Consider the following 19785-nt stretch of genomic DNA (forward strand, 5'->3'; position numbering starts at 1 on the left):
CCTGGGCCCAGGCTTTTATCTCTGAGGCCCCATTATGATGTCAGAAAGCTGGCTCTGGAATCCTGAGGGCTCCACTATGACACGTGCAAAGTTCCGTCTGAACTTTATATAAGACTGTGAGGCTCAGTCAGTCACTCAGTGTTGCCTGAGAGGGCAACACTGCAACAGCCGGCCGCCAGGCTGTCTTTTTTTTGCACAGCTAGTTGCCTCCAGGAGGCCACAAGAGGGAGACAAGGGACTGCAAAATGGAAAATAGGCATCCACCAACTTTACAGACAACTTCTCCTTGCTCCTACAACCTCCATCCTTGCACAGTTTGTTATTCTTCTAGGTAACATAGTAACAAATCCAAATTGCTGCTCTCTTTGTAGGCAAGCAAGGCTTTGTTGCAACTGCAATTCTTACTTCTTCTTGAAATGTAGGGACGACAGTACATTCCATCACATCCATCTAGTGTACACAGGTAGGTCCATTGTGGCGGGCAGGCGAGCGGGCGGGCTGCTTTATTGGCTGTTTGCTGTTCCCCTACTCCACTCCACTATTTGACTGTTGTGCTGCATCAATCAATCAATCAATCAATCAATCAGTGGCTGGCTCAGGTGCAGCTCTTTAACTTACCTAAAAGGGAGGGCGGAGAGAAGACAAGGAAGGTGAATGAGGTGTTCCAATGTGAAATGCCGGAAACACAGAAACACAGACGACACACAACAAGAGGTGGCAATCTATTCATTAATTGCATTTAATCAATGAGCTCATTATCACTCATGCATTGTCCAACAGGTGTTGAAATAATGGGATTAAAAGGGGAGATCCCTTCAGAAAGACAGAAACAATAGCAAAGACAAAAAACACTTTTGGAATCTGCTTTTAGTCAACACATAAGGAAAGGGTGCACCGGTCCTGGAAATACTGCAATACCAGGTCAATGCGTGGAGTGGACAGAGCAAGCTCTATTTCCATCTCCCTGTTCTAAAAATCCATTTAATATATGGTCCCCAGATAGGGGACGTATCAGATATTAAACTGATAAGAACAGATACTACACTTGATCTTAGCCAAAAGGCCGAGAAGCGATAACCCGAACGGGCCGCGCGTTGCCCGAGCCTGCCCGATACTGCTGTTCAGCCCTTGCAGCGATTCAGCCTACTTCTAGGCAATTCCATGGGGCCCTGCAGGCTCACACACTCACAGCTACACGGGAGGTGAATAAAGGAAGGAGAGGAAGCCAGACAGGATTTGCTTCTTTTGCTTGCACCACAATGCAGTGCTGAAAGAGGAGGAATCTACATAAAAACGCCTTCCTGGCAACGCCCAAATGCCCTGCTGCCATGCAGATAAACACTGGCAGCGGCAGCAAGTGCATGCCCACAGCCACCCCTTGTTCCTTCACACCTTGTATCAGCTGTAATCCAGTCCAGTCCAGTGCTGCCTGCTGAGCAGCACTGACCAACACTGCCTGGGCCCAGGCTTTTATCTCTGAGGCCCCATTATGATGTCAGAAAGCTGGCTCTGGAATCCTGAGGGCTCCACTATGACACGTGCAAAGTTCCGTCTGAACTTTATATAAGACGGTGAGGCTCAGTCAGTCACTCAGTGTTGCCTGAGAGGGCAACACTGCAACAGCCGGCCGCCAGGCTGTCTTTTTTTTGCACAGCTAGTTGCCTCCAGGAGGCCACAAGAGGGAGACAAGGGACTGCAAAATGGAAAATAGGCATCCACCAACTTTACAGACAACTTCTCCTTGCTCCTACAACCTCCATCCTTGCACAGTTTGTTATTCTTCTAGGTAACATAGTAACAAATCCAAATTGCTGCTCTCTTTGTAGGCAAGCAAGGCTTTGTTGCAACTGCAATTCTTACTTCTTCTTGAAATGTAGGGACGACAGTACATTCCATCACATCCATCTAGTGTACACAGGTAGGTCCATTGTGGCGGGCAGGCGAGCGGGCGGGCTGCTTTATTGGCTGTTTGCTGTTCCCCTACTCCACTCCACTATTTGACTGTTGTGCTGCATCAATCAATCAATCAATCAATCAATCAATCAATCAATCAATCAGTGGCTGGCTCAGGTGCAGCTCTTTAACTTACCTAAAAGGGAGGGCGGAGAGAAGACAAGGAAGGTGAATGAGGTGTTCCAATGTGAAATGCCGGAAACACAGAAACACAGACGACACACAACAAGAGGTGGCAATCTATTCATTAATTGCATTTAATCAATGAGCTCATTATCACTCATGCATTGTCCAACAGGTGTTGAAATAATGGGATTAAAAGGGGAGATCCCTTCAGAAAGACAGAAACAATAGCAAAGACAAAAAACACTTTTGGAATCTGCTTTTAGTCAACACATAAGGAAAGGGTGCACCGGTCCTGGAAATACTGCAATACCAGGTCAATGCGTGGAGTGGACAGAGCAAGCTCTATTTCCATCTCCCTGTTCTAAAAATCCATTTAATATATGGTCCCCAGATAGGGGACGTATCAGATATTAAACTGATAAGAACAGATACTACACTTGATCTTAGCCAAAAGGCCGAGAAGCGATAACCCGAACGGGCCGCGCGTTGCCCGAGCCTGCCCGATACTGCTGTTCAGCCCTTGCAGCGATTCAGCCTACTTCTAGGCAATTCCATGGGGCCCTGCAGGCTCACACACTCACAGCTACACGGGAGGTGAATAAAGGCCGGAGAGGAAGCCAGACAGGATTTGCTTCTTTTGCTTGCACCACAATGCAGTGCTGAAAGAGGAGGAATCTACATAAAAACGCCTTCCTGGCAACGCCCAAATGCCCTGCTGCCATGCAGATAAACACTGGCAGCGGCAGCAAGTGCATGCCCACAGCCACCCCTTGTTCCTTCACACCTTGTATCAGCTGTAATCCAGTCCAGTCCAGTGCTGCCTGCTGAGCAGCACTGACCAACACTGCCTGGGCCCAGGCTTTTATCTCTGAGGCCCCATTATGATGTCAGAAAGCTGGCTCTGGAATCCTGAGGGCTCCACTATGACACGTGCAAAGTTCCGTCTGAACTTTATATAAGACGGTGAGGCTCAGTCAGTCACTCAGTGTTGCCTGAGAGGGCAACACTGCAACAGCCGGCCGCCAGGCTGTCTTTTTTTTGCACAGCTAGTTGCCTCCAGGAGGCCACAAGAGGGAGACAAGGGACTGCAAAATGGAAAATAGGCATCCACCAACTTTACAGACAACTTCTCCTTGCTCCTACAACCTCCATCCTTGCACAGTTTGTTATTCTTCTAGGTAACATAGTAACAAATCCAAATTGCTGCTCTCTTTGTAGGCAAGCAAGGCTTTGTTGCAACTGCAATTCTTACTTCTTCTTGAAATGTAGGGACGACAGTACATTCCATCACATCCATCTAGTGTACACAGGTAGGTCCATTGTGGCGGGCAGGCGAGCGGGCGGGCTGCTTTATTGGCTGTTTGCTGTTCCCCTACTCCACTCCACTATTTGACTGTTGTGCTGCATCAATCAATCAATCAATCAATCAATCAATCAATCAGTGGCTGGCTCAGGTGCAGCTCTTTAACTTACCTAAAAGGGAGGGCGGAGAGAAGACAAGGAAGGTGAATGAGGTGTTCCAATGTGAAATGCCGGAAACACAGAAACACAGACGACACACAACAAGAGGTGGCAATCTATTCATTAATTGCATTTAATCAATGAGCTCATTATCACTCATGCATTGTCCAACAGGTGTTGAAATAATGGGATTAAAAGGGGAGATCCCTTCAGAAAGACAGAAACAATAGCAAAGACAAAAAACACTTTTGGAATCTGCTTTTAGTCAACACATAAGGAAAGGGTGCACCGGTCCTGGAAATACTGCAATACCAGGTCAATGCGTGGAGTGGACAGAGCAAGCTCTATTTCCATCTCCCTGTTCTAAAAATCCATTTAATATATGGTCCCCAGATAGGGGACGTATCAGATATTAAACTGATAAGAACAGATACTACACTTGATCTTAGCCAAAAGGCCGAGAAGCGATAACCCGAACGGGCCGCGCGTTGCCCGAGCCTGCCCAATACTGCTGTTCAGCCCTTGCAGCGATTCAGCCTACTTCTAGGCAATTCCATGGGGCCCTGCAGGCTCACACACTCACAGCTACACGGGAGGTGAATAAAGGCCGGAGAGGAAGCCAGACAGGATTTGCTTCTTTTGCTTGCACCACAATGCAGTGCTGAAAGAGGAGGAATCTACATAAAAACGCCTTCCTGGCAACGCCCAAATGCCCTGCTGCCATGCAGATAAACACTGGCAGCGGCAGCAAGTGCATGCCCACAGCCACCCCTTGTTCCTTCACACCTTGTATCAGCTGTAATCCAGTCCAGTCCAGTGCTGCCTGCTGAGCAGCACTGACCAACACTGCCTGGGCCCAGGCTTTTATCTCTGAGGCCCCATTATGATGTCAGAAAGCTGGCTCTGGAATCCTGAGGGCTCCACTATGACACGTGCAAAGTTCCGTCTGAACTTTATATAAGACGGTGAGGCTCAGTCAGTCACTCAGTGTTGCCTGAGAGGGCAACACTGCAACAGCCGGCCGCCAGGCTGTCTTTTTTTTGCACAGCTAGTTGCCTCCAGGAGGCCACAAGAGGGAGACAAGGGACTGCAAAATGGAAAATAGGCATCCACCAACTTTACAGACAACTTCTCCTTGCTCCTACAACCTCCATCCTTGCACAGTTTGTTATTCTTCTAGGTAACATAGTAACAAATCCAAATTGCTGCTCTCTTTGTAGGCAAGCAAGGCTTTGTTGCAACTGCAATTCTTACTTCTTCTTGAAATGTAGGGACGACAGTACATTCCATCACATCCATCTAGTGTACACAGGTAGGTCCATTGTGGCGGGCAGGCGAGCGGGCGGGCTGCTTTATTGGCTGTTTGCTGTTCCCCTACTCCACTCCACTATTTGACTGTTGTGCTGCATCAATCAATCAATCAATCAATCAATCAATCAATCAATCAATCAATCAATCAATCAATCAATCAATCAATCAATCAGTGGCTGGCTCAGGTGCAGCTCTTTAACTTACCTAAAAGGGAGGGCGGAGAGAAGACAAGGAAGGTGAATGAGGTGTTCCAATGTGAAATGCCGGAAACACAGAAACACAGACGACACACAACAAGAGGTGGCAATCTATTCATTAATTGCATTTAATCAATGAGCTCATTATCACTCATGCATTGTCCAACAGGTGTTGAAATAATGGGATTAAAAGGGGAGATCCCTTCAGAAAGACAGAAACAATAGCAAAGACAAAAAACACTTTTGGAATCTGCTTTTAGTCAACACATAAGGAAAGGGTGCACCGGTCCTGGAAATACTGCAATACCAGGTCAATGCGTGGAGTGGACAGAGCAAGCTCTATTTCCATCTCCCTGTTCTAAAAATCCATTTAATATATGGTCCCCAGATAGGGGACGTATCAGATATTAAACTGATAAGAACAGATACTACACTTGATCTTAGCCAAAAGGCCGAGAAGCGATAACCCGAACGGGCCGCGCGTTGCCCGAGCCTGCCCGATACTGCTGTTCAGCCCTTGCAGCGATTCAGCCTACTTCTAGGCAATTCCATGGGGCCCTGCAGGCTCACACACTCACAGCTACACGGGAGGTGAATAAAGGCCGGAGAGGAAGCCAGACAGGATTTGCTTCTTTTGCTTGCACCACAATGCAGTGCTGAAAGAGGAGGAATCTACATAAAAACGCCTTCCTGGCAACGCCCAAATGCCCTGCTGCCATGCAGATAAACACTGGCAGCGGCAGCAAGTGCATGCCCACAGCCACCCCTTGTTCCTTCACACCTTGTATCAGCTGTAATCCAGTCCAGTCCAGTGCTGCCTGCTGAGCAGCACTGACCAACACTGCCTGGGCCCAGGCTTTTATCTCTGAGGCCCCATTATGATGTCAGAAAGCTGGCTCTGGAATCCTGAGGGCTCCACTATGACACGTGCAAAGTTCCGTCTGAACTTTATATAAGACGGTGAGGCTCAGTCAGTCACTCAGTGTTGCCTGAGAGGGCAACACTGCAACAGCCGGCCGCCAGGCTGTCTTTTTTTTGCACAGCTAGTTGCCTCCAGGAGGCCACAAGAGGGAGACAAGGGACTGCAAAATGGAAAATAGGCATCCACCAACTTTACAGACAACTTCTCCTTGCTCCTACAACCTCCATCCTTGCACAGTTTGTTATTCTTCTAGGTAACATAGTAACAAATCCAAATTGCTGCTCTCTTTGTAGGCAAGCAAGGCTTTGTTGCAACTGCAATTCTTACTTCTTCTTGAAATGTAGGGACGACAGTACATTCCATCACATCCATCTAGTGTACACAGGTAGGTCCATTGTGGCGGGCAGGCGAGCGGGCGGGCTGCTTTATTGGCTGTTTGCTGTTCCCCTACTCCACTCCACTATTTGACTGTTGTGCTGCATCAATCAATCAATCAATCAATCAATCAATCAATCAATCAGTGGCTGGCTCAGGTGCAGCTCTTTAACTTACCTAAAAGGGAGGGCGGAGAGAAGACAAGGAAGGTGAATGAGGTGTTCCAATGTGAAATGCCGGAAACACAGAAACACAGACGACACACAACAAGAGGTGGCAATCTATTCATTAATTGCATTTAATCAATGAGCTCATTATCACTCATGCATTGTCCAACAGGTGTTGAAATAATGGGATTAAAAGGGGAGATCCCTTCAGAAAGACAGAAACAATAGCAAAGACAAAAAACACTTTTGGAATCTGCTTTTAGTCAACACATAAGGAAAGGGTGCACCGGTCCTGGAAATACTGCAATACCAGGTCAATGCGTGGAGTGGACAGAGCAAGCTCTATTTCCATCTCCCTGTTCTAAAAATCCATTTAATATATGGTCCCCAGATAGGGGACGTATCAGATATTAAACTGATAAGAACAGATACTACACTTGATCTTAGCCAAAAGGCCGAGAAGCGATAACCCGAACGGGCCGCGCGTTGCCCGAGCCTGCCCGATACTGCTGTTCAGCCCTTGCAGCGATTCAGCCTACTTCTAGGCAATTCCATGGGGCCCTGCAGGCTCACACACTCACAGCTACACGGGAGGTGAATAAAGGCCGGAGAGGAAGCCAGACAGGATTTGCTTCTTTTGCTTGCACCACAATGCAGTGCTGAAAGAGGAGGAATCTACATAAAAACGCCTTCCTGGCAACGCCCAAATGCCCTGCTGCCATGCAGATAAACACTGGCAGCGGCAGCAAGTGCATGCCCACAGCCACCCCTTGTTCCTTCACACCTTGTATCAGCTGTAATCCAGTCCAGTCCAGTGCTGCCTGCTGAGCAGCACTGACCAACACTGCCTGGGCCCAGGCTTTTATCTCTGAGGCCCCATTATGATGTCAGAAAGCTGGCTCTGGAATCCTGAGGGCTCCACTATGACACGTGCAAAGTTCCGTCTGAACTTTATATAAGACGGTGAGGCTCAGTCAGTCACTCAGTGTTGCCTGAGAGGGCAACACTGCAACAGCCGGCCGCCAGGCTGTCTTTTTTTTGCACAGCTAGTTGCCTCCAGGAGGCCACAAGAGGGAGACAAGGGACTGCAAAATGGAAAATAGGCATCCACCAACTTTACAGACAACTTCTCCTTGCTCCTACAACCTCCATCCTTGCACAGTTTGTTATTCTTCTAGGTAACATAGTAACAAATCCAAATTGCTGCTCTCTTTGTAGGCAAGCAAGGCTTTGTTGCAACTGCAATTCTTACTTCTTCTTGAAATGTAGGGACGACAGTACATTCCATCACATCCATCTAGTGTACACAGGTAGGTCCATTGTGGCGGGCAGGCGAGCGGGCGGGCTGCTTTATTGGCTGTTTGCTGTTCCCCTACTCCACTCCACTATTTGACTGTTGTGCTGCATCAATCAATCAATCAATCAATCAATCAATCAGTGGCTGGCTCAGGTGCAGCTCTTTAACTTACCTAAAAGGGAGGGCGGAGAGAAGACAAGGAAGGTGAATGAGGTGTTCCAATGTGAAATGCCGGAAACACAGAAACACAGACGACACACAACAAGAGGTGGCAATCTATTCATTAATTGCATTTAATCAATGAGCTCATTATCACTCATGCATTGTCCAACAGGTGTTGAAATAATGGGATTAAAAGGGGAGATCCCTTCAGAAAGACAGAAACAATAGCAAAGACAAAAAACACTTTTGGAATCTGCTTTTAGTCAACACATAAGGAAAGGGTGCACCGGTCCTGGAAATACTGCAATACCAGGTCAATGCGTGGAGTGGACAGAGCAAGCTCTATTTCCATCTCCCTGTTCTAAAAATCCATTTAATATATGGTCCCCAGATAGGGGACGTATCAGATATTAAACTGATAAGAACAGATACTACACTTGATCTTAGCCAAAAGGCCGAGAAGCGATAACCCGAACGGGCCGCGCGTTGCCCGAGCCTGCCCGATACTGCTGTTCAGCCCTTGCAGCGATTCAGCCTACTTCTAGGCAATTCCATGGGGCCCTGCAGGCTCACACACTCACAGCTACACGGGAGGTGAATAAAGGCCGGAGAGGAAGCCAGACAGGATTTGCTTCTTTTGCTTGCACCACAATGCAGTGCTGAAAGAGGAGGAATCTACATAAAAACGCCTTCCTGGCAACGCCCAAATGCCCTGCTGCCATGCAGATAAACACTGGCAGCGGCAGCAAGTGCATGCCCACAGCCACCCCTTGTTCCTTCACACCTTGTATCAGCTGTAATCCAGTCCAGTCCAGTGCTGCCTGCTGAGCAGCACTGACCAACACTGCCTGGGCCCAGGCTTTTATCTCTGAGGCCCCATTATGATGTCAGAAAGCTGGCTCTGGAATCCTGAGGGCTCCACTATGACACGTGCAAAGTTCCGTCTGAACTTTATATAAGACGGTGAGGCTCAGTCAGTCACTCAGTGTTGCCTGAGAGGGCAACACTGCAACAGCCGGCCGCCAGGCTGTCTTTTTTTTGCACAGCTAGTTGCCTCCAGGAGGCCACAAGAGGGAGACAAGGGACTGCAAAATGGAAAATAGGCATCCACCAACTTTACAGACAACTTCTCCTTGCTCCTACAACCTCCATCCTTGCACAGTTTGTTATTCTTCTAGGTAACATAGTAACAAATCCAAATTGCTGCTCTCTTTGTAGGCAAGCAAGGCTTTGTTGCAACTGCAATTCTTACTTCTTCTTGAAATGTAGGGACGACAGTACATTCCATCACATCCATCTAGTGTACACAGGTAGGTCCATTGTGGCGGGCAGGCGAGCGGGCGGGCTGCTTTATTGGCTGTTTGCTGTTCCCCTACTCCACTCCACTATTTGACTGTTGTGCTGCATCAATCAATCAATCAATCAATCAATCAATCAATCAATCAATCAATCAATCAATCAATCAGTGGCTGGCTCAGGTGCAGCTCTTTAACTTACCTAAAAGGGAGGGCGGAGAGAAGACAAGGAAGGTGAATGAGGTGTTCCAATGTGAAATGCCGGAAACACAGAAACACAGACGACACACAACAAGAGGTGGCAATCTATTCATTAATTGCATTTAATCAATGAGCTCATTATCACTCATGCATTGTCCAACAGGTGTTGAAATAATGGGATTAAAAGGGGAGATCCCTTCAGAAAGACAGAAACAATAGCAAAGACAAAAAACACTTTTGGAATCTGCTTTTAGTCAACACATAAGGAAAGGGTGCACCGGTCCTGGAAATACTGCAATACCAGGTCAATGCGTGGAGTGGACAGAGCAAGCTCTATTTCCATCTCCCTGTTCTAAAAATCCATTTAATATATGGTCCCCAGATAGGGGACGTATCAGATATTAAACTGATAAGAACAGATACTACACTTGATCTTAGCCAAAAGGCCGAGAAGCGATAACCCGAACGGGCCGCGCGTTGCCCGAGCCTGCCCGATACTGCTGTTCAGCCCTTGCAGCGATTCAGCCTACTTCTAGGCAATTCCATGGGGCCCTGCAGGCTCACACACTCACAGCTACACGGGAGGTGAATAAAGGCCGGAGAGGAAGCCAGACAGGATTTGCTTCTTTTGCTTGCACCACAATGCAGTGCTGAAAGAGGAGGAATCTACATAAAAACGCCTTCCTGGCAACGCCCAAATGCCCTGCTGCCATGCAGATAAACACTGGCAGCGGCAGCAAGTGCATGCCCACAGCCACCCCTTGTTCCTTCACACCTTGTATCAGCTGTAATCCAGTCCAGTCCAGTGCTGCCTGCTGAGCAGCACTGACCAACACTGCCTGGGCCCAGGCTTTTATCTCTGAGGCCCCATTATGATGTCAGAAAGCTGGCTCTGGAATCCTGAGGGCTCCACTATGACACGTGCAAAGTTCCGTCTGAACTTTATATAAGACGGTGAGGCTCAGTCAGTCACTCAGTGTTGCCTGAGAGGGCAACACTGCAACAGCCGGCCGCCAGGCTGTCTTTTTTTTGCACAGCTAGTTGCCTCCAGGAGGCCACAAGAGGGAGACAAGGGACTGCAAAATGGAAAATAGGCATCCACCAACTTTACAGACAACTTCTCCTTGCTCCTACAACCTCCATCCTTGCACAGTTTGTTATTCTTCTAGGTAACATAGTAACAAATCCAAATTGCTGCTCTCTTTGTAGGCAAGCAAGGCTTTGTTGCAACTGCAATTCTTACTTCTTCTTGAAATGTAGGGACGACAGTACATTCCATCACATCCATCTAGTGTACACAGGTAGGTCCATTGTGGCGGGCAGGCGAGCGGGCGGGCTGCTTTATTGGCTGTTTGCTGTTCCCCTACTCCACTCCACTATTTGACTGTTGTGCTGCATCAATCAATCAATCAATCAATCAATCAATCAATCAATCAATCAATCAATCAATCAATCAATCAATCAATCAGTGGCTGGCTCAGGTGCAGCTCTTTAACTTACCTAAAAGGGAGGGCGGAGAGAAGACAAGGAAGGTGAATGAGGTGTTCCAATGTGAAATGCCGGAAACACAGAAACACAGACGACACACAACAAGAGGTGGCAATCTATTCATTAATTGCATTTAATCAATGAGCTCATTATCACTCATGCATTGTCCAACAGGTGTTGAAATAATGGGATTAAAAGGGGAGATCCCTTCAGAAAGACAGAAACAATAGCAAAGACAAAAAACACTTTTGGAATCTGCTTTTAGTCAACACATAAGGAAAGGGTGCACCGGTCCTGGAAATACTGCAATACCAGGTCAATGCGTGGAGTGGACAGAGCAAGCTCTATTTCCATCTCCCTGTTCTAAAAATCCATTTAATATATGGTCCCCAGATAGGGGACGTATCAGATATTAAACTGATAAGAACAGATACTACACTTGATCTTAGCCAAAAGGCCGAGAAGCGATAACCCGAACGGGCCGCGCGTTGCCCGAGCCTGCCCGATACTGCTGTTCAGCCCTTGCAGCGATTCAGCCTACTTCTAGGCAATTCCATGGGGCCCTGCAGGCTCACACACTCACAGCTACACGGGAGGTGAATAAAGGCCGGAGAGGAAGCCAGACAGGATTTGCTTCTTTTGCTTGCACCACAATGCAGTGCTGAAAGAGGAGGAATCTACATAAAAACGCCTTCCTGGCAACGCCCAAATGCCCTGCTGCCATGCAGATAAACACTGGCAGCGGCAGCAAGTGCATGCCCACAGCCACCCCTTGTTCCTTCACACCTTGTATCAGCTGTAATCCAGTCCAGTCCAGTGCTGCCTGCTGAGCAGCACTGACCAACACTGCCTGGGCCCAGGCTTTTATCTCTGAGGCCCCATTATGATGTCAGAAAGCTGGCTCTGGAATCCTGAGGGCTCCACTATGACACGTGCAAAGTTCCGTCTGAACTTTATATAAGACGGTGAGGCTCAGTCAGTCACTCAGTGTTGCCTGAGAGGGCAACACTGCAACAGCCGGCCGCCAGGCTGTCTTTTTTTTTGCACAGCTAGTTGCCTCCAGGAGGCCACAAGAGGGAGACAAGGGACTGCAAAATGGAAAATAGGCATCCACCAACTTTACAGACAACTTCTCCTTGCTCCTACAACCTCCATCCTTGCACAGTTTGTTATTCTTCTAGGTAACATAGTAACAAATCCAAATTGCTGCTCTCTTTGTAGGCAAGCAAGGCTTTGTTGCAACTGCAATTCTTACTTCTTCTTGAAATGTAGGGACGACAGTACATTCCATCACATCCATCTAGTGTACACAGGTAGGTCCATTGTGGCGGGCAGGCGAGCGGGCGGGCTGCTTTATTGGCTGTTTGCTGTTCCCCTACTCCACTCCACTATTTGACTGTTGTGCTGCATCAATCAATCAATCAATCAATCAATCAATCAATCAATCAATCAATCAATCAATCAATCAGTGGCTGGCTCAGGTGCAGCTCTTTAACTTACCTAAAAGGGAGGGCGGAGAGAAGACAAGGAAGGTGAATGAGGTGTTCCAATGTGAAATGCCGGAAACACAGAAACACAGACGACACACAACAAGAGGTGGCAATCTATTCATTAATTGCATTTAATCAATGAGCTCATTATCACTCATGCATTGTCCAACAGGTGTTGAAATAATGGGATTAAAAGGGGAGATCCCTTCAGAAAGACAGAAACAATAGCAAAGACAAAAAACACTTTTGGAATCTGCTTTTAGTCAACACATAAGGAAAGGGTGCACCGGTCCTGGAAATACTGCAATACCAGGTCAATGCGTGGAGTGGACAGAGCAAGCTCTATTTCCATCTCCCTGTTCTAAAAATCCATTTAATATATGGTCCCCAGATAGGGGACGTATCAGATATTAAACTGATAAGAACAGATACTACACTTGATCTTAGCCAAAAGGCCGAGAAGCGATAACCCGAACGGGCCGCGCGTTGCCCGAGCCTGCCCGATACTGCTGTTCAGCCCTTGCAGCGATTCAGCCTACTTCTAGGCAATTCCATGGGGCCCTGCAGGCTCACACACTCACAGCTACACGGGAGGTGAATAAAGGCCGGAGAGGAAGCCAGACAGGATTTGCTTCTTTTGCTTGCACCACAATGCAGTGCTGAAAGAGGAGGAATCTACATAAAAACGCCTTCCTGGCAACGCCCAAATGCCCTGCTGCCATGCAGATAAACACTGGCAGCGGCAGCAAGTGCATGCCCACAGCCACCCCTTGTTCCTTCACACCTTGTATCAGCTGTAATCCAGTCCAGTCCAGTGCTGCCTGCTGAGCAGCACTGACCAACACTGCCTGGGCCCAGGCTTTTATCTCTGAGGCCCCATTATGATGTCAGAAAGCTGGCTCTGGAATCCTGAGGGCTCCACTATGACACGTGCAAAGTTCCGTCTGAACTTTATATAAGACGGTGAGGCTCAGTCAGTCACTCAGTGTTGCCTGAGAGGGCAACACTGCAACAGCCGGCCGCCAGGCTGTCTTTTTTTTGCACAGCTAGTTGCCTCCAGGAGGCCACAAGAGGGAGACAAGGGACTGCAAAATGGAAAATAGGCATCCACCAACTTTACAGACAACTTCTCCTTGCTCCTACAACCTCCATCCTTGCACAGTTTGTTATTCTTCTAGGTAACATAGTAACAAATCCAAATTGCTGCTCTCTTTGTAGGCAAGCAAGGCTTTGTTGCAACTGCAATTCTTACTTCTTCTTGAAATGTAGGGACGACAGTACATTCCATCACATCCATCTAGTGTACACAGGTAGGTCCATTGTGGCGGGCAGGCGAGCGGGCGGGCTGCTTTATTGGCTGTTTGCTGTTCCCCTACTCCACTCCTCTATTTGACTGTTGTGCTGCATCAATCAATCAATCAATCAATCAATCAATCAATCAATCAATCAATCAATCAATCAATCAGTGGCTGGCTCAGGTGCAGCTCTTTAACTTACCTAAAAGGGAGGGCGGAGAGAAGACAAGGAAGGTGAATGAGGTGTTCCAATGTGAAATGCCGGAAACACAGAAACACAGACGACACACAACAAGAGGTGGCAATCTATTCATTAATTGCATTTAATCAATGAGCTCATTATCACTCATGCATTGTCCAACAGGTGTTGAAATAATGGGATTAAAAGGGGAGATCCCTTCAGAAAGACAGAAACAATAGCAAAGACAAAAAACACTTTTGGAATCTGCTTTTAGTCAACACATAAGGAAAGGGTGCACCGGTCCTGGAAATACTGCAATACCAGGTCAATGCGTGGAGTGGACAGAGCAAGCTCTATTTCCATCTCCCTGTTCTAAAAATCCATTTAATATATGGTCCCCAGATAGGGGACGTATCAGATATTAAACTGATAAGAACAGATACTACACTTGATCTTAGCCAAAAGGCCGAGAAGCGATAACCCGAACGGGCCGCGCGTTGCCCGAGCCTGCCCGATACTGCTGTTCAGCCCTTGCAGCGATTCAGCCTACTTCTAGGCAATTCCATGGGGCCCTGCAGGCTCACACACTCACAGCTACACGGGAGGTGAATAAAGGCCGGAGAGGAAGCCAGACAGGATTTGCTTCTTTTGCTTGCACCACAATGCAGTGCTGAAAGAGGAGGACTCTACATAAAAACGCCTTCCTGGCAACGCCCAAATGCCCTGCTGCCATGCAGATAAACACTGGCAGCGGCAGCAAGTGCATGCCCACAGCCACCCCTTGTTCCTTCACACCTTGTATCAGCTGTAATCCAGTCCAGTCCAGTGCTGCCTGCTGAGCAGCACTGACCAACACTGCCTGGGCCCAGGCTTTTATCTCTGAGGCCCCATTATGATGTCAGAAAGCTGGCTCTGGAATCCTGAGGGCTCCACTATGACACGTGCAAAGTTCCGTCTGAACTTTATATAAGACGGTGAGGCTCAGTCAGTCACTCAGTGTTGCCTGAGAGGGCAACACTGCAACAGCCGGCCGCCAGGCTGTCTTTTTTTTGCACAGCTAGTTGCCTCCAGGAGGCCACAAGAGGGAGACAAGGGACTGCAAAATGGAAAATAGGCATCCACCAACTTTACAGACAACTTCTCCTTGCTCCTACAACCTCCATCCTTGCACAGTTTGTTATTCTTCTAGGTAACATAGTAACAAATCCAAATTGCTGCTCTCTTTGTAGGCAAGCAAGGCTTTGTTGCAACTGCAATTCTTACTTCTTCTTGAAATGTAGGGACGACAGTACATTCCATCACATCCATCTAGTGTACACAGGTAGGTCCATTGTGGCGGGCAGGCGAGCGGGCGGGCTGCTTTATTGGCTGTTTGCTGTTCCCCTACTCCACTCCACTATTTGACTGTTGTGCTGCATCAATCAATCAATCAATCAATCAATCAATCAATCAATCAATCAATCAATCAATCAATCAATCAATCAGTGGCTGGCTCAGGTGCAGCTCTTTAACTTACCTAAAAGGGAGGGCGGAGAGAAGACAAGGAAGGTGAATGAGGTGTTCCAATGTGAAATGCCGGAAACACAGAAACACAGACGACACACAACAAGAGGTGGCAATCTATTCATTAATTGCATTTAATCAATGAGCTCATTATCACTCATGCATTGTCCAACAGGTGTTGAAATAATGGGATTAAAAGGGGAGATCCCTTCAGAAAGACAGAAACAATAGCAAAGACAAAAAACACTTTTGGAATCTGCTTTTAGTCAACACATAAGGAAAGGGTGCACCGGTCCTGGAAATACTGCAATACCAGGTCAATGCGTGGAGTGGACAGAGCAAGCTCTATTTCCATCTCCCTGTTCTAAAAATCCATTTAATATATGGTCCCCAGATAGGGGACGTATCAGATATTAAACTGATAAGAACAGATACTACACTTGATCTTAGCCAAAAGGCCGAGAAGCGATAACCCGAACGGGCCGCGCGTTGCCCGAGCCTGCCCGATACTGCTGTTCAGCCCTTGCAGCGATTCAGCCTACTTCTAGGCAATTCCATGGGGCCCTGCAGGCTCACACACTCACAGCTACACGGGAGGTGAATAAAGGCCGGAGAGGAAGCCAGACAGGATTTGCTTCTTTTGCTTGCACCACAATGCAGTGCTGAAAGAGGAGGAATCTACATAAAAACGCCTTCCTGGCAACGCCCAAATGCCCTGCTGCCATGCAGATAAACACTGGCAGCGGCAGCAAGTGCATGCCCACAGCCACCCCTTGTTCCTTCACACCTTGTATCAGCTGTAATCCAGTCCAGTCCAGTGCTGCCTGCTGAGCAGCACTGACCAACACTGCCTGGGCCCAGGCTTTTATCTCTGAGGCCCCATTATGATGTCAGAAAGCTGGCTCTGGAATCCTGAGGGCTCCACTATGACACGTGCAAAGTTCCGTCTGAACTTTATATAAGACGGTGAGGCTCAGTCAGTCACTCAGTGTTGCCTGAGAGGGCAACACTGCAACAGCCGGCCGCCAGGCTGTCTTTTTTTTGCACAGCTAGTTGCCTCCAGGAGGCCACAAGAGGGAGACAAGGGACTGCAAAATGGAAAATAGGCATCCACCAACTTTACAGACAACTTCTCCTTGCTCCTACAACCTCCATCCTTGCACAGTTTGTTATTCTTCTAGGTAACATAGTAACAAATCCAAATTGCTGCTCTCTTTGTAGGCAAGCAAGGCTTTGTTGCAACTGCAATTCTTACTTCTTCTTGAAATGTAGGGACGACAGTACATTCCATCACATCCATCTAGTGTACACAGGTAGGTCCATTGTGGCGGGCAGGCGAGCGGGCGGGCTGCTTTATTGGCTGTTTGCTGTTCCCCTACTCCACTCCACTATTTGACTGTTGTGCTGCATCAATCAATCAATCAATCAATCAATCAATCAATCAATCAATCAGTGGCTGGCTCAGGTGCAGCTCTTTAACTTACCTAAAAGGGAGGGCGGAGAGAAGACAAGGAAGGTGAATGAGGTGTTCCAATGTGAAATGCCGGAAACACAGAAACACAGACGACACACAACAAGAGGTGGCAATCTATTCATTAATTGCATTTAATCAATGAGCTCATTATCACTCATGCATTGTCCAACAGGTGTTGAAATAATGGGATTAAAAGGGGAGATCCCTTCAGAAAGACAGAAACAATAGCAAAGACAAAAAACACTTTTGGAATCTGCTTTTAGTCAACACATAAGGAAAGGGTGCACCGGTCCTGGAAATACTGCAATACCAGGTCAATGCGTGGAGTGGACAGAGCAAGCTCTATTTCCATCTCCCTGTTCTAAAAATCCATTTAATATATGGTCCCCAGATAGGGGACGTATCAGATATTAAACTGATAAGAACAGATACTACACTTGATCTTAGCCAAAAGGCCGAGAAGCGATAACCCGAACGGGCCGCGCGTTGCCCGAGCCTGCCCGATACTGCTGTTCAGCCCTTGCAGCGATTCAGCCTACTTCTAGGCAATTCCATGGGGCCCTGCAGGCTCACACACTCACAGCTACACGGGAGGTGAATAAAGGCCGGAGAGGAAGCCAGACAGGATTTGCTTCTTTTGCTTGCACCACAATGCAGTGCTGAAAGAGGAGGAATCTACATAAAAATGCCTTCCTGGCAACGCCCAAATGCCCTGCTGCCATGCAGATAAACACTGGCAGCGGCAGCAAGTGCATGCCCACAGCCACCCCTTGTTCCTTCACACCTTGTATCAGCTGTAATCCAGTCCAGTCCAGTGCTGCCTGCTGAGCAGCACTGACCAACACTGCCTGGGCCCAGGCTTTTATCTCTGAGGCCCCATTATGATGTCAGAAAGCTGGCTCTGGAATCCTGAGGGCTCCACTATGACACGTGCAAAGTTCCGTCTGAACTTTATATAAGACGGTGAGGCTCAGTCAGTCACTCAGTGTTGCCTGAGAGGGCAACACTGCAACAGCCGGCCGCCAGGCTGTCTTTTTTTTGCACAGCTAGTTGCCTCCAGGAGGCCACAAGAGGGAGACAAGGGACTGCAAAATGGAAAATAGGCATCCACCAACTTTACAGACAACTTCTCCTTGCTCCTACAACCTCCATCCTTGCACAGTTTGTTATTCTTCTAGGTAACATAGTAACAAATCCAAATTGCTGCTCTCTTTGTAGGCAAGCAAGGCTTTGTTGCAACTGCAATTCTTACTTCTTCTTGAAATGTAGGGACGACAGTACATTCCATCACATCCATCTAGTGTACACAGGTAGGTCCATTGTGGCGGGCAGGCGAGCGGGCGGGCTGCTTTATTGGCTGTTTGCTGTTCCCCTACTCCACTCCACTATTTGACTGTTGTGCTGCATCAATCAATCAATCAATCAATCAATCAATCAATCAATCAGTGGCTGGCTCAGGTGCAGCTCTTTAACTTACCTAAAAGGGAGGGCGGAGAGAAGACAAGGAAGGTGAATGAGGTGTTCCAATGTGAAATGCCGGAAACACAGAAACACAGACGACACACAACAAGAGGTGGCAATCTATTCATTAATTGCATTTAATCAATGAGCTCATTATCACTCATGCATTGTCCAACAGGTGTTGAAATAATGGGATTAAAAGGGGAGATCCCTTCAGAAAGACAGAAACAATAGCAAAGACAAAAAACACTTTTGGAATCTGCTTTTAGTCAACACATAAGGAAAGGGTGCACCGGTCCTGGAAATACTGCAATACCAGGTCAATGCGTGGAGTGGACAGAGCAAGCTCTATTTCCATCTCCCTGTTCTAAAAATCCATTTAATATATGGTCCCCAGATAGGGGACGTATCAGATATTAAACTGATAAGAACAGATACTACACTTGATCTTAGCCAAAAGGCCGAGAAGCGATAACCCGAACGGGCCGCGCGTTGCCCGAGCCTGCCCGATACTGCTGTTCAGCCCTTGCAGCGATTCAGCCTACTTCTAGGCAATTCCATGGGGCCCTGCAGGCTCACACACTCACAGCTACACGGGAGGTGAATAAAGGCCGGAGAGGAAGCCAGACAGGATTTGCTTCTTTTGCTTGCACCACAATGCAGTGCTGAAAGAGGAGGAATCTACATAAAAACGCCTTCCTGGCAACGCCCAAATGCCCTGCTGCCATGCAGATAAACACTGGCAGCGGCAGCAAGTGCATGCCCACAGCCACCCCTTGTTCCTTCACACCTTGTATCAGCTGTAATCCAGTCCAGTCCAGTGCTGCCTGCTGAGCAGCACTGACCAACACTGCCTGGGCCCAGGCTTTTATCTCTGAGGCCCCATTATGATGTCAGAAAGCTGGCTCTGGAATCCTGAGGGCTCCACTATGACACGTGCAAAGTTCCGTCTGAACTTTATATAAGACGGTGAGGCTCAGTCAGTCACTCAGTGTTGCCTGAGAGGGCAACACTGCAACAGCCGGCCGCCAGGCTGTCTTTTTTTTGCACAGCTAGTTGCCTCCAGGAGGCCACAAGAGGGAGACAAGGGACTGCAAAATGGAAAATAGGCATCCACCAACTTTACAGACAACTTCTCCTTGCTCCTACAACCTCCATCCTTGCACAGTTTGTTATTCTTCTAGGTAACATAGTAACAAATCCAAATTGCTGCTCTCTTTGTAGGCAAGCAAGGCTTTGTTGCAACTGCAATTCTTACTTCTTCTTGAAATGTAGGGACGACAGTACATTCCATCACATCCATCTAGTGTACACAGGTAGGTCCATTGTGGCGGGCAGGCGAGCGGGCGGGCTGCTTTATTGGCTGTTTGCTGTTCCCCTACTCCACTCCACTATTTGACTGTTGTGCTGCATCAATCAATCAATC

General features: G+C 47.8%; 13 non-coding genes across 13 annotated transcripts; all 13 read right to left on the minus strand.

The window, feature by feature from the left end:
* Positions 1–884: 884 nt before the first annotated feature.
* LOC142691913 (U2 spliceosomal RNA) lies at positions 885–1075 on the minus strand. The gene has a single exon (XR_012860420.1). It is a non-coding gene; the product is annotated as a U2 spliceosomal RNA (small nuclear RNA).
* A 1280-nt stretch (positions 1076–2355) lies between these two features.
* Positions 2356–2546, minus strand: LOC142692036 (U2 spliceosomal RNA). The gene has a single exon (XR_012860531.1). It is a non-coding gene; the product is annotated as a U2 spliceosomal RNA (small nuclear RNA).
* A 1272-nt stretch (positions 2547–3818) lies between these two features.
* Positions 3819–4009, minus strand: LOC142692159 (U2 spliceosomal RNA). Its single transcript, XR_012860641.1, has one exon. It is a non-coding gene; the product is annotated as a U2 spliceosomal RNA (small nuclear RNA).
* Positions 4010–5321: 1312 nt separating this feature from the next.
* On the minus strand, positions 5322–5512 carry LOC142692193 (U2 spliceosomal RNA). The gene has a single exon (XR_012860660.1). It is a non-coding gene; the product is annotated as a U2 spliceosomal RNA (small nuclear RNA).
* Positions 5513–6788: 1276 nt separating this feature from the next.
* On the minus strand, positions 6789–6979 carry LOC142692205 (U2 spliceosomal RNA). Its single transcript, XR_012860671.1, has one exon. It is a non-coding gene; the product is annotated as a U2 spliceosomal RNA (small nuclear RNA).
* Positions 6980–8247: 1268 nt separating this feature from the next.
* LOC142692217 (U2 spliceosomal RNA) lies at positions 8248–8438 on the minus strand. Its single transcript, XR_012860682.1, has one exon. It is a non-coding gene; the product is annotated as a U2 spliceosomal RNA (small nuclear RNA).
* Positions 8439–9734: 1296 nt separating this feature from the next.
* On the minus strand, positions 9735–9925 carry LOC142692230 (U2 spliceosomal RNA). The gene has a single exon (XR_012860693.1). It is a non-coding gene; the product is annotated as a U2 spliceosomal RNA (small nuclear RNA).
* Positions 9926–11233: 1308 nt separating this feature from the next.
* LOC142692242 (U2 spliceosomal RNA) lies at positions 11234–11424 on the minus strand. Its single transcript, XR_012860704.1, has one exon. It is a non-coding gene; the product is annotated as a U2 spliceosomal RNA (small nuclear RNA).
* A 1297-nt stretch (positions 11425–12721) lies between these two features.
* Positions 12722–12912, minus strand: LOC142692254 (U2 spliceosomal RNA). The gene has a single exon (XR_012860715.1). It is a non-coding gene; the product is annotated as a U2 spliceosomal RNA (small nuclear RNA).
* A 1296-nt stretch (positions 12913–14208) lies between these two features.
* Positions 14209–14399, minus strand: LOC142692266 (U2 spliceosomal RNA). Its single transcript, XR_012860726.1, has one exon. It is a non-coding gene; the product is annotated as a U2 spliceosomal RNA (small nuclear RNA).
* A 1304-nt stretch (positions 14400–15703) lies between these two features.
* On the minus strand, positions 15704–15894 carry LOC142692280 (U2 spliceosomal RNA). The gene has a single exon (XR_012860738.1). It is a non-coding gene; the product is annotated as a U2 spliceosomal RNA (small nuclear RNA).
* A 1280-nt stretch (positions 15895–17174) lies between these two features.
* Positions 17175–17365, minus strand: LOC142692292 (U2 spliceosomal RNA). The gene has a single exon (XR_012860749.1). It is a non-coding gene; the product is annotated as a U2 spliceosomal RNA (small nuclear RNA).
* Positions 17366–18641: 1276 nt separating this feature from the next.
* Positions 18642–18832, minus strand: LOC142692304 (U2 spliceosomal RNA). Its single transcript, XR_012860760.1, has one exon. It is a non-coding gene; the product is annotated as a U2 spliceosomal RNA (small nuclear RNA).
* Between the last annotated feature and the right edge of the window lie 953 nt (positions 18833–19785).

The sequence above is a fragment of the Rhinoderma darwinii genome, assembly GCF_050947455.1.
Source record: "Rhinoderma darwinii isolate aRhiDar2 chromosome 5 unlocalized genomic scaffold, aRhiDar2.hap1 SUPER_5_unloc_39, whole genome shotgun sequence".
NCBI lineage: Eukaryota > Metazoa > Chordata > Amphibia > Anura > Rhinodermatidae > Rhinoderma > Rhinoderma darwinii.